The sequence below is a fragment of the Sarcophilus harrisii genome, chromosome 4 (assembly GCF_902635505.1).
Source record: "Sarcophilus harrisii chromosome 4, mSarHar1.11, whole genome shotgun sequence".
Classification (NCBI taxonomy): domain Eukaryota; kingdom Metazoa; phylum Chordata; class Mammalia; order Dasyuromorphia; family Dasyuridae; genus Sarcophilus; species Sarcophilus harrisii.
In genome coordinates this window covers 395,830,825-395,842,599 of record NC_045429.1, presented here as the reverse complement: position 1 = coordinate 395,842,599, position 11,775 = coordinate 395,830,825, and positions in this window count along the sequence as shown.

Below are 11,775 nucleotides of genomic sequence, written 5' to 3'. Positions count from 1 at the left end.
ATTCCTAAACAAAGTGTGCCATACAAATTTTTTTCTTTTTAACAAAAGACTTCCCTACTTTCACCTGTTGAAAATATTGAGAGTCTAGCTCCTTCTTCCATTTTAGTAATGGAGAATAAGGGCATTCTCCTCTCCTTTAGGACAGATTAGATACTCACTAGATGTATTTATATGTATGTGGATTCTAATGTGAATAAATCTTGTTTCAATTTTGTGCATTTTGAAATAGATGACAAATAATTTCCGAGAGATCATTTTTTTTTTTAAAAAAATTGTTTTTCTTTTGGTTTCCCCAAATATTCAATTTCCCCAAAATCACTTGATGAAATATGATAATTTAGGAGATTTTCCCAGAGAACACCTTTCAGAAAAGAAAATGGTGCTATATTTCTCATTTCTGTGTGTTTGCCATACCTAGAAAGTAATCCTTCTTCAACTTTATCTCACCTCTTTCATCAAGATGCTGGTTCAACAGCATCTTCTTTTTTTATTAAAGCTTTCTATTTCAAAACACATGCTTAGATAATTTTCAACATTCACCCTTGCAAAACCTTGTGTTCCAATTTTTTTTCTATCTCCCTTCTCCCCACTTCTCCCCTAGATAGCAAGTAATCCAACATATGTTAAACACATGCAATTCTTATATATATTTCCACAATTATCATGTTGCACAAGAAAAATCAGATCAAAAAGGAAAAAATGAGAAGGAAAAAAATGTAAACAAACAACAGAAACAAAGTAAAAGTACTATGTTGTGATCCATATTCAGTCCCCACAGTCCTCTGGGTGCTGATGGTTCTCTTCATCACAAGACCATTGGGATTGGCCTGAATTACCTCACTGTAGAAAAAGCCATTTCCATCAGAATTGATCTCTTGTTTCAACACTAACTTCTATATGAAACCTTTTTTAATCCTTTCTCCAAATGCTAGTGTACTCTCTCTTTAATTAGCTTTTAATTCACTACATTGTATTTATGTATTTATTTATTGTATTTTCTGTTTAATCTGCAAATACTCATATGTGTAATTATTGTCTTATTTAACTGAATGAAAATTCTTCGAGAGTAGGAATTGTTTCACTCTTTTACTTGAATTCCCAGAATCTAGCACAATGTAATGGGAACCTAATAAGAACTTGCTGATTGGTAGAATGAAGAGAACACTTGAAGCTTCATGATGCTCAAAGTGGTACTTTGAGAAGCTATCATATGTGTGTATCAGTCAAAGATTCAGGAGAACAAACAGTGAGGTTGGAAAATTGACCTTTATTACTAAATAGGATGAACCAAAAAGATTCAGTTAGCTCTTACATACACAGTAAAGAGTGGGCCTCCACAAACTCCTAAAAGTTGCCATTCAGTTTTTAAAATGTTATATGTATCTTATCTATATATGTGTTTGCATGCTGTTTTCCTCATTAGACAATGAACTCCAGCATTACTCCAGTCTTTAATACAATGACTGAAATTGAACAAATGTAGTTATTTTAAAAATGTTTCTTGTTTTGCTTTTGAAAAAAAGGTTAGCAGGAAATCCAATGACCATAGAGTACATTCATTCTGTTGGCTCGCAAAATATGTACTTGGTTGTTAACAAAACCAAGGATTACTTTAGAAATAGTAACTATTCTATTTTTGAGAAGGTACACTGAGGGGGAAAAAAGAATGTTCAATTTTTGACCATATATTGGCAAATAGTTGAATAGTGCTTCTAAAAGATTGCTCTTTTTAAGGATGACACAAAAAAACTATTTAGAAAGCCCGTACAAAAGTTTTCCCTGTGGGGGAATGCCAAATCAACAGATATTAATTGAGTGCTTATGCTTTGCTTGTTGCTGTACTAAATAGAAGTGTAATTCCTATGGGGTAATCAGAATTTAGTCCCAGGGTGTTGAACTTAGAGAATATTTAATTTACAGGGGACTGGAAAGTATTTAGAGCCCTTCAACAATGTATAAACAATAGAGTTTAGCACCTAATTAGCAAGAATAATTAGTTAAAATAGGAAGCTATAGATGTTAGATAGGGGTACACTCTTACCTCTTTTATTACATCACCATGACTTGTCCTGATATTTCTCCCTCCTGCCCCTTAACCACAGCGTGGTACTTTAACTGGCTATTCAATTGAGAAGGGCTATGATTCATGTGATTAATTTATTCTTTTCCAGGCTTTACTTCTAGCTTTCCCATATTTTCTTTATAAGATACCCAAAAACCTCTTCATCCTGGAAGGTCCCTCCATCCCAGGACTTCACCTACTGGAAGTGACCTCCACATCTTTGGCTTTTCCCTCTACTTGTCTAGTTTCTCTCAGAACCTCCATTTTTTTTTTTTTTTTATTTAGTAGCCTTTTATTTACAGGTTATATGCATGGGTAACTTTACAGCGTTAACAATTGCCAAACCTCTTGTTCCAATTTTTCACCTCTTACCCCCCACCCCCTCCCCTAGATGGCAGGATGACCAGTAGATGTTAAATATATTAAAATATAAATTAGATACACAATAAGTATACATGACCAAAACATTATTTTGCTGTATAAAAAGAATCAGACTCTGAAATATTGTACAATTAGCTTGTGAAGGAAATCAAAAATGCAGGTGGGCATAAATATAGGGATTGGGAATTCAATGTAATGGTTTTTAGTCATCTCCCAAAGTTCTTTCTCTGGGCGTAGTTGGTTCAGTTCATTACTACTCCATTGGAAATGATTTGGTTGATCTCGTTGCTGAGGATGGCCTGATCCATCAGAACTGGTCATCATCTAGTATTGTTGTTGAAGTATATAATGATCTCCTGGTCCTGCTCATTTCACTCAGCATCAGTTCGTGTAAGTCTCTCCAGGCCTTTCTGAAATCATCCTGTTGGTCATTTTTTACAGAACAGTAATATTCCATAATATTCATATACCACAGTTTATTCATCCATTCTCCAACTGATGGACATCCATTCAGTTTCCAGTTTCTAGCCACTACAAAAAGGGCTGCCACAAACATTCGTGCACATACAGGTCCCTTTCCCTTCTTTATAATCTCTTTGGGATATAAGCCCAGTAGTAACACTGCTGGATCAAAGGGTATGCACAGTTTGATAACTTTTTGAGCATAGTTCCAAACTACTCTCCAAAATGAGAACCTCCATTTTTAAAGAGGGGACCCAGACCAGTCATGGCTTCTTTCCTCTCCAGGCCAATTTTTGAGTATTCTAGATTATCTCTACAATACATATGTAGTAGCTACCATTTCTTCGGGTCCTTCCCTTGCAGCATCTTTCAATTCCCTTTTATGAGTTGTCTTCTCTTATTAAAATGAAATCTCCTTATGGGTGGGAACTGTTTTTCTGCTTTTATTTGTATCCCCAGTGTTCAGCATAGTACTTGATAAATAATAAACTTTTAATAAATGCTTGTTGAAGGTTTCACTTTTTGTTTCAGTTAGTTTGTGACAAATGCCTCCAGTATGAAAAAAAATAAAACTGACCAACTACTTCTACTACTACTACTACTACTACTACTACTACTACTACTACTACTTCTACTAAATAATAACTAACATGTATATAGTGACTACTATGTGTCAGGTAGGAGTTTTATAATATGATATTATTTGATCCTCGCTATTTGGGAGGTTGGTGCTATTATTATCTCTATTTTATAGTCAAGGAAATTCAATGATTTGCCCAGAATCCCACAGCTAGTCTAAGGTTATATTTCAACTCAGATTTTCCTGATGTCAGGCCTAGTGCTCTGTGTACATACTATGGTGCCCACTAGCTACTCCAGAACCTTATAGTACACTAAAGTTTTCAGGGAAACATATATAACACGTTTATTATATAGATCTTATTTCATATCCATTTTACAAATGAAGAAATTGAGGCTCAGATAAACTAAGGAACAGTGTCTGAGGTAAGAGTCAAATTCAAATCTTTGTGACTCTAAGATTGGCACATTTACCAATAAGTCCAAATAAATCTCTTCTCTGAATGTCTGCATTATATATGGTTTACATATAATCTAATCTAATATTGTTTTGTCTTATTCTTTAGCTGGTTCATGCTGCCTCCCTAACTCCACATCAGCTTTCTCAGGGGAAAAGACTATAGTGTTTTTTTTTTTTCTTTTGCCACTTCTAGAAATGAAAATGAGTACCCAAACAATAAATTGAAGAAATTATTTTTAATCTCAGTAAGATCACAGTTCCCAAGAACCATGATCTTCTGATCTCTGATCATTTGTCTTTTTATTTCCTAGTTGAACAAAAAAGGAATGAATCATCCAGCTCTTGACAAAAATTCATTTGTATTCAACCCTAGGATGCCCTTCTATGAGGTGAAAAATCACCCACCCCAAGTTGTCAGCTTTTTGAAGTATAAGTCCTTAGGCAAAAGAGTCCCTGTAGACTTTCCACACAGTGATTAAATCCAGAAGGAGTGCAGATAAGGACAGAATATTGCTGTCCATCCATAGAATCCTGATCCCTCAAGTCCTTGACAATAGGAACAGAGTCCTTAAGGATCAAGGTAAAGTTATGAGAATCTCTCAGACACCTCTCCCCCCAAAAAATTATATATAATATTTATGTACAATACAGAATCTGACTTTTTTACTTTTGTGATTTTGAAGGACTTCAAAAAATTCCTAGTCCCAAATTCATTTCAAACAATGGCTGCTTGGAGTGCCTAGAACTCAGCCACTCAACATTCCTTTCAAAGATTAAGGCTTGCATACTTTGCCAAGGGCACATCAGATCCAAAGCACTGTGTGCATATCTGGGCACCAAGTTTTAGGAAAGCCATTGAAAACCTAACATGTGGCCAGAGAAATATAGCCAGAATGATGAAGGCTTCAAGATCAAGTATATAGGGATGAGTTGAAAGTACTATAGAAGAGTTAGCTTGGAAAAGAGACAATTCAAGGAGATTTAGTAGGTACTTTCAAGTATCAAAATGTTGACATGTGGAAGAGGGATTTGTATCTTTTATACCAGAGATCTTGACTAGGGACAATGGTCAAGAGCTGCAATCCAGGAATATTGGGCTCAATATAAAGATAAATACCCTTATAAAATGATATGGCTATCCCAAAGTCAAATAAGGTAGAAGAGAATGAAGGTCCCTTTACTAAATATATTTAAAAGAGGATTCTTGTTCAAAAACAAGTTCAGCCAGATGACCTTTGAAACTAATCTGGTATTTTGCAATGGGTCTTTCTCCCCTGCACGTCTAGAAACATACATATAAAAACATAGGTATATTTAATCAGATCTTTGCATTTACAAGTTATTTCCTTACTGTCACATTGGCACTTTTGGTAGCACATAGTATGATGGGATCATAGATTTAAAGATAAAAACACTTAGTTCTCTCCTCTCCCTTCATTTTTAAGACCTTACAGTATAAGTTATTTGCCCAAGATCACATAGGCAATCAACAACAGGGGCAGGAAGTCTGATTCTCGGACTCTACCATTCTTCTGTCTCTAGTATGCTGTCTCTCATGAACATGAATTCAGGCTATTTCAAATGATTTCAGTTGAAATCAGCATTTCATCTTCTGTTGTGGTAATGATTCACTGATCATTTGAAAAAAATGCATATATATTACTTTAAAATGATAAGGTATCTGCATTTTCCATGGAATAATTTTTGTCCTAAAATATTTAATTGGACAGTATTGTAATCATATTAAGGAATAGATGACAGGGATTTTTTTTTTGTCTGAGAATCTTGATCTAGAACAGATGTCCTTAATCTTTTTTATAGCATAGTCCCCTTTTGGCAATCTCTAGAGCCAATGGTTGTCTTAGGAAATTCAAGTGGTACAATGAGTAGAATGCCAGACCTGGAATCAGAAATACCCATCTTTTTGAGTTCAGATCTGGTCTCAGATACTCAATAGCTGTGTGACCCTGGGTAAATCACCTAAACATGTTTGTCTCAGTATTCTCCCCTGTAAAATGAGCTGAAAGAAATAGAATGGCAACCCATTCCACCAACTTTGCCAAGAAAACCCCAAATGGGGTCATGAAGAGGAAGACAGGAGTGAAACAACTGAACAACAATTAATGGTTCTCTTCTCAGAAGAAATTTTTTTAAATGGGTAAAAGAAAATATCCAGGACTAAAAAGGAAAGCAGAGGTTAGTGGAAATCAAGATAATTTCCCCCATTTAAATTCATGGATTTCTTGAAATCTATTCACAGATATCTTAGGCATAAGTGTAGTCCAAGTCAAGAATCCCTGGCCTAGATAGTATTCTCTTCTGTTCAAGAAACCAAGATGGAAATAGTTCAACTCCAATAAATCTTCTCTTGAAAAAACTGAAAAACTCTCTTGTGAATAGACAAATTCTTTATGTGCTGTAAATATTTATCAAGTGCATCTATGGGGAAAGAAAATTTGCTATTAAGTTTAATCAGCATTATTAATGTTTTCTCCATCACTTTTTAAAGTCTAGATAATTCAATAAAATAATAAATTGTCTTGATTTCCATGGTGCAAGTGTTCATACTAAACATTTAATAATCAGCTCACAAGATGTACACATAATAGTACTTTGTTAGACAAGCATCTTATATGTACCTCCACTAAATAAATTACTGTTTTAGTCATCAGACAATAAGCCACTCTCCTACAGCCTATCACACCTATGAAAAGATGATTTACCCTGGTTTGAATTAAAATGTACTAATCATCTCAGAATTCTTGTCCTCCTTCAAAAAGTAGGTAAAGCTCATTGTATAATAAAGCCTTTAACCCTTCCAAGCTGTTATCACTTTCATCTTCTTCAATTTTCCTTTTGTTATACTTATCTGTGTACATGTTAAATTCTCTTCTGGTGAGTATAAATTCCTTGAACAAATGAAAGATGAAGATTTTATTATTGTCTTCATATCCTTAACATCTAGCACAGTGTCTAATCATCGGATCAATGTGAGATCAAAGATTTTTAGCTGGAGGGGACATTGCAGGTCATACAATCCAGCCTCCTAATTTTACAGCTGAAGAAACAGAGGCAGAGTTTTTCTGCTAGTAAATATTTAAAGTAATATTGAATCCCAGGTCTTTTTGACTCCAACATCAGTGCTCTAGTCACTATCATCCCTGATGAAAACGTTTGAGTTGAACTGAATGAAATGAATATAATAGAAGCAAAGCCACTTGCAGAATCTCACTATCAGTTCAAAATCCTGCTATTAGGCCTCTGCCCTGAACATCCTCCATGACACTGGTGAACACCTTTGGCAAACATATGTTTCCTTGTTTTATGCCTCATTTGATGCTGGTACTCAGCAGATTGCTGAACAAAGTTACCTCCATGGTCACATCTGTCAGAGTTTAGGATGGCTTTTAGCATAGGTGTGGAAGACACTTTGTTTGAGGAGAGCCATTAAGGCTGCCAAAGTAGGACATAAAAACAAATACAGTTTTCTGTGCCTACTGGGAATACTCATTGACTTTGGCAGGTGTGACACCCGTGAAGACCCCATGGTCAAATCAAAGCTTTTTACAAACTATCAAGCACAATGACCAATGTCCCTGAGAACCCAGAGCTGAAATGTCAGCCAATTCATAAGGTAAAAGGTCCTTTGGCTTCCTCAGAAGAAAGGGCGGTGAGAAGAGCAGGTATGGTAAATAAGGAAATGCTCTTGGGACCCTCTAATGAAGAATAAAATGACATATTCATCAAATGCCATATGTGTTTATGGATATGTCTGTGTTTATAGATTACATTTTGCTCACAATAACATGGTACAAGACTGAGCATGAAAGGCTGTATAAGGAAACTCTATAAAGGGAATAAATGCTTTTTGACAGACCAGACAATGAGGGATTCAGATTTATGCATATTATCCTAAATAACACCCCAATCTGAATGTTGTAATTAAAAAGTTAACCAATCTGAATATCAACAGGGAAGAAAGGAAGGAGAGACATATATCAGGAAAAAATATGGTAGATATATATGATTCTGAGTGAAAAAAAGTAACAATTTAAAGGACAGCTTTTAAAAATTAAATTCAATTTGCTAAACAGTTTTTCAATGCCTACTATGTGGAGAATATTCTGTTATGCTGGAGAAAGATGTAAGCATTAAATAAATCACTCTCATTAGAATATACAAACTAATAGGCTAAATATAACACAGAGAAACTAATGAGATCTGTTGATTCCAAATCCTATACTTTGCTAGTGTGCTATATTACAACAACTAAATAAATATAAATATATATATATAGTTTATTTTTTCACTCAGAATCATATATATATATATATATATATATATATATATATATATATATCTACCATATTTTTTTTAATTTAGTTGTTGTAATATGGTATAGTAGCAAAGCATAGAATTTAGAATCAGAGAACCTAAATTGGAATTCCAGCTTGGTTCTTATCAATGTGAAGTTGGCCAGATCATTTTCCCTCTGGGTCTCAGTTATTTACTTATAAAATAAAGAGATTGGATCACAGGACTTCTGAGTTTCCTTCTCATTCTAGATCTATTACCCCAAAGGTACCCTGAGCCCCTTCCTCTACCAGATAGCTCTCCTAGTCATATAAGCCCAAATTAATCCTAGATTTCTTTGAATTACAGAGGAATAGTGGTAAAAATATCAGTGTGTCCACCCTAACACTGCTAGTCTCTCCTCTCTAAGATTGTCTTCTCTGTGTATTGTATACATATTTAAGTATTTCTCTATTATCTTCTCTATTAGAATCTGATCTCCTTGAGGGAAGAGAAAGGGTTTATTTTTAGTAGTACTTAGCACTTTGCTTGGCACATAGAAAGTGCCTAATAAATGCTTTTGACTGGCTGAATGGAGTCAGATGTGAATTCCAGTTCTGCCTCTCCTACTTACTATGTGACCTTAAGCACACAGCTTTAACCCTTCACATCAAAGAATCATAGGTTCAAATCAGTTCCAATGGAGCAGTAATGAACTGAACCAGCTACGCCCAGTGAAAGAATTCTGGGAGATGACTAAAAACCATTACATTGAATTCCCAATCCCTATATTTTTGCCCACCTGCATTTTGGATTTCCTTCACAGGATAATTGTACAATATTTCAGAGTCTGATTCTTTTTGTACAGCAAAATAACAGTTTGGTCATGTATACTTATTACACAGTGTATCTAATTTATATTTTAATATAGTTAACATCTACTGGTCATCTTGTCATCTCGGGGAGGGAGTAGGGGGGAAGGAGGGGAAAAATTAGAACAAGAGGTTTGGCAATTGTCAGTGATGTAAAGTTACCCATATATATAACCTGTAAATAAAAGGCTATTAAAATAAATAAATAAATAAAAAAGAATCATAGGTTCATCGAATTATCTATTTAAAGTTGGAAAAACCTCCAAGGTCATCTAGTCCAGCCTCATCATTTTTTTTCTGATGAAAATGAGGTCCAAAGAATCAGTCAACAAGTTTATTTGTTACCTATTTACATCGTGCCAGACATTGTTCATGATACAAAGACAGGCAGAAACTTGATCCCTGCCCACAAAGAGCTCCCGTGCTAATGGAGGAATTAAAATTCTAATGCAGGGAGATGATATGTAGATAATTAAGTACATATGAAATGTATAGAGAGTAGAAGGAAGATGATTTCAGAGGCATTTAGTCACATACATATCCCCATTTTGCAGATAAGATCATACAATTAATAAGTAGAAGATGATGTAGGTTTAAATACAGTAAGGTAAAAAGATGGTTGATTTTGGACTCCAAATCCCAGTCACTTACTATTTTTGTGACCTATGCAACTCAGTCTCAATCTGTAAAGGGATAGAAATGACCTACATAACCTCAAAAATTATTTTTAACTATAGATCTATGATTCCAAATCCACCATTCTTTCTCCTGTACCATTTATTTTCTGGAGCTATTTGAATAGCTCCAAGGGAATTGATCAATGAAGTGCTGAAGATATACAACTTTTATTAGTTCTGAATACCTAATCAGCCTGCTTCCTCTTCCAATATATATATATATATATATATATATATATATATATATACCCTTTGTGATGTCATATATGTCACTTCTCAAATATAAGTCATCATTAGGCATATGTTGCTGTTTCTACCACATATCTGTCCATTATATTCTGAGAAACTTATGCTTTGGAATCTTCTGAGACAGTGATCTTCCATGACTTAGGACCATGTCTGGGGAATATTGGTATTATAACTGAACAGATTTGTAGTTGTTTAAATGTCTCAATGGACCTTTGGGATTTTTACCTCCAACAATGTTGTTACTCATCCACACCTCATTCTGTGTGACTTTACAGACTTTATCTATATCCTCTGGTATATCTTCCAGTTGGTCTACCAACATGTTGCTATCCTTTCTCTGGAGTGCTGGGTATGATTTGCATATTCATGTATGATTGTCTCTCAATTATCCTCAGTTTTACCTACATAACCAACCCACTTTCTCGTGCCTCGCTTTCATGATATTTTTAATGATGCTTCATGCATAAAGTTTCTCTCGAGTACCACAAAAAACTCATAGACTTATAACTTACATAGAAATTCACTGGGGTAACTAGATGGTTAGTGGGTAGAGCACCAACCCTGAAGTCAGGAGGAAGTTCAAATCTGCTCTCAAACACTTAACACTTCCTAGCTGTTTGATCCTGGGCAAGTCACTTAACCCCAGTTGCTTCCAAAAAAAAAAAAAAGAAGAAAAAAAAAGAAAAGAAAAGAAAAAAAGAAATCATTTAAGAATATCTCAGATATTCTTCTCTAATTATTATGCTATATTATGGATGGACGTATGCACATTCTGCATATTCTGAAGTTCAGTGGATAAGACCTAACCATCCTAAAAAGCTAAACTTAAAAAAAAAAAAAACCCTCCTAGAAGAGACTACCTAGATTTTCTTTAAGGTTTGTTTGTCCATTTTATTATTTATTTATTACTCAAATGGATCTGATAAAATACTGACCATTTCTGTAAGCTGCTCTTCTCCCTAAGTCTACCTCTAATAATTCTTTTTCATCATTTCCCATTATTTTTTTCTTTATTCTCAACTCTAATGAAGAAGTGGCCTACCCTTCTCATAAAGGATAATCTTTAACTTTACCCTTGATTCCATACAATCCACACATTCTAATTGATGGCCATCTTTTTCTTTCTAATTTTCAATGACTAAATGCTGGGTCTTTATCTTTTCCTTAGTTTGTAAGTTACTTCTAGTGAAAAGGATCATAACTAACCCATTTCTGCCCATTAGCAAAACTTTCTTTCTTTGATTCGCATACATACATACACAAACACACACATATACATACATGTAAAGAATGTAATTTTAAGCTTCAATAGTTTATCATGTATATATGCATATATACATAAATATAAATGTGCATGTATGTAATGTTTATATATAAACATATATGTGTATATACATGTGTGTAATTTTATATCAGTTTTCTTTTCAACCATAATCTTAAACTTCTTTAATATTAATTCTTGTTACTTCACAAGTAGCTTCATTAACAAGAAGTTGTGATGTCATAATTATGTCATTGGTGCTATTGGAGGCATGTAAATAACACAATCTTAGATTTCTAGCCATTCAGCAAGGATTGAAGACAAAATTTGATAAAAGTACAGAGCAATTTCATAAGGGCTGCCAGGAACATATGGTGTTTCTTAAAGTTTCCCAAAAGCAGCCAGAGTTCTGCTAGGTTGATTAAGAAGAGCAAAAAGATGAAGGCAAAATGTGAGTGTGAAGTCACCCTTTTATCTTG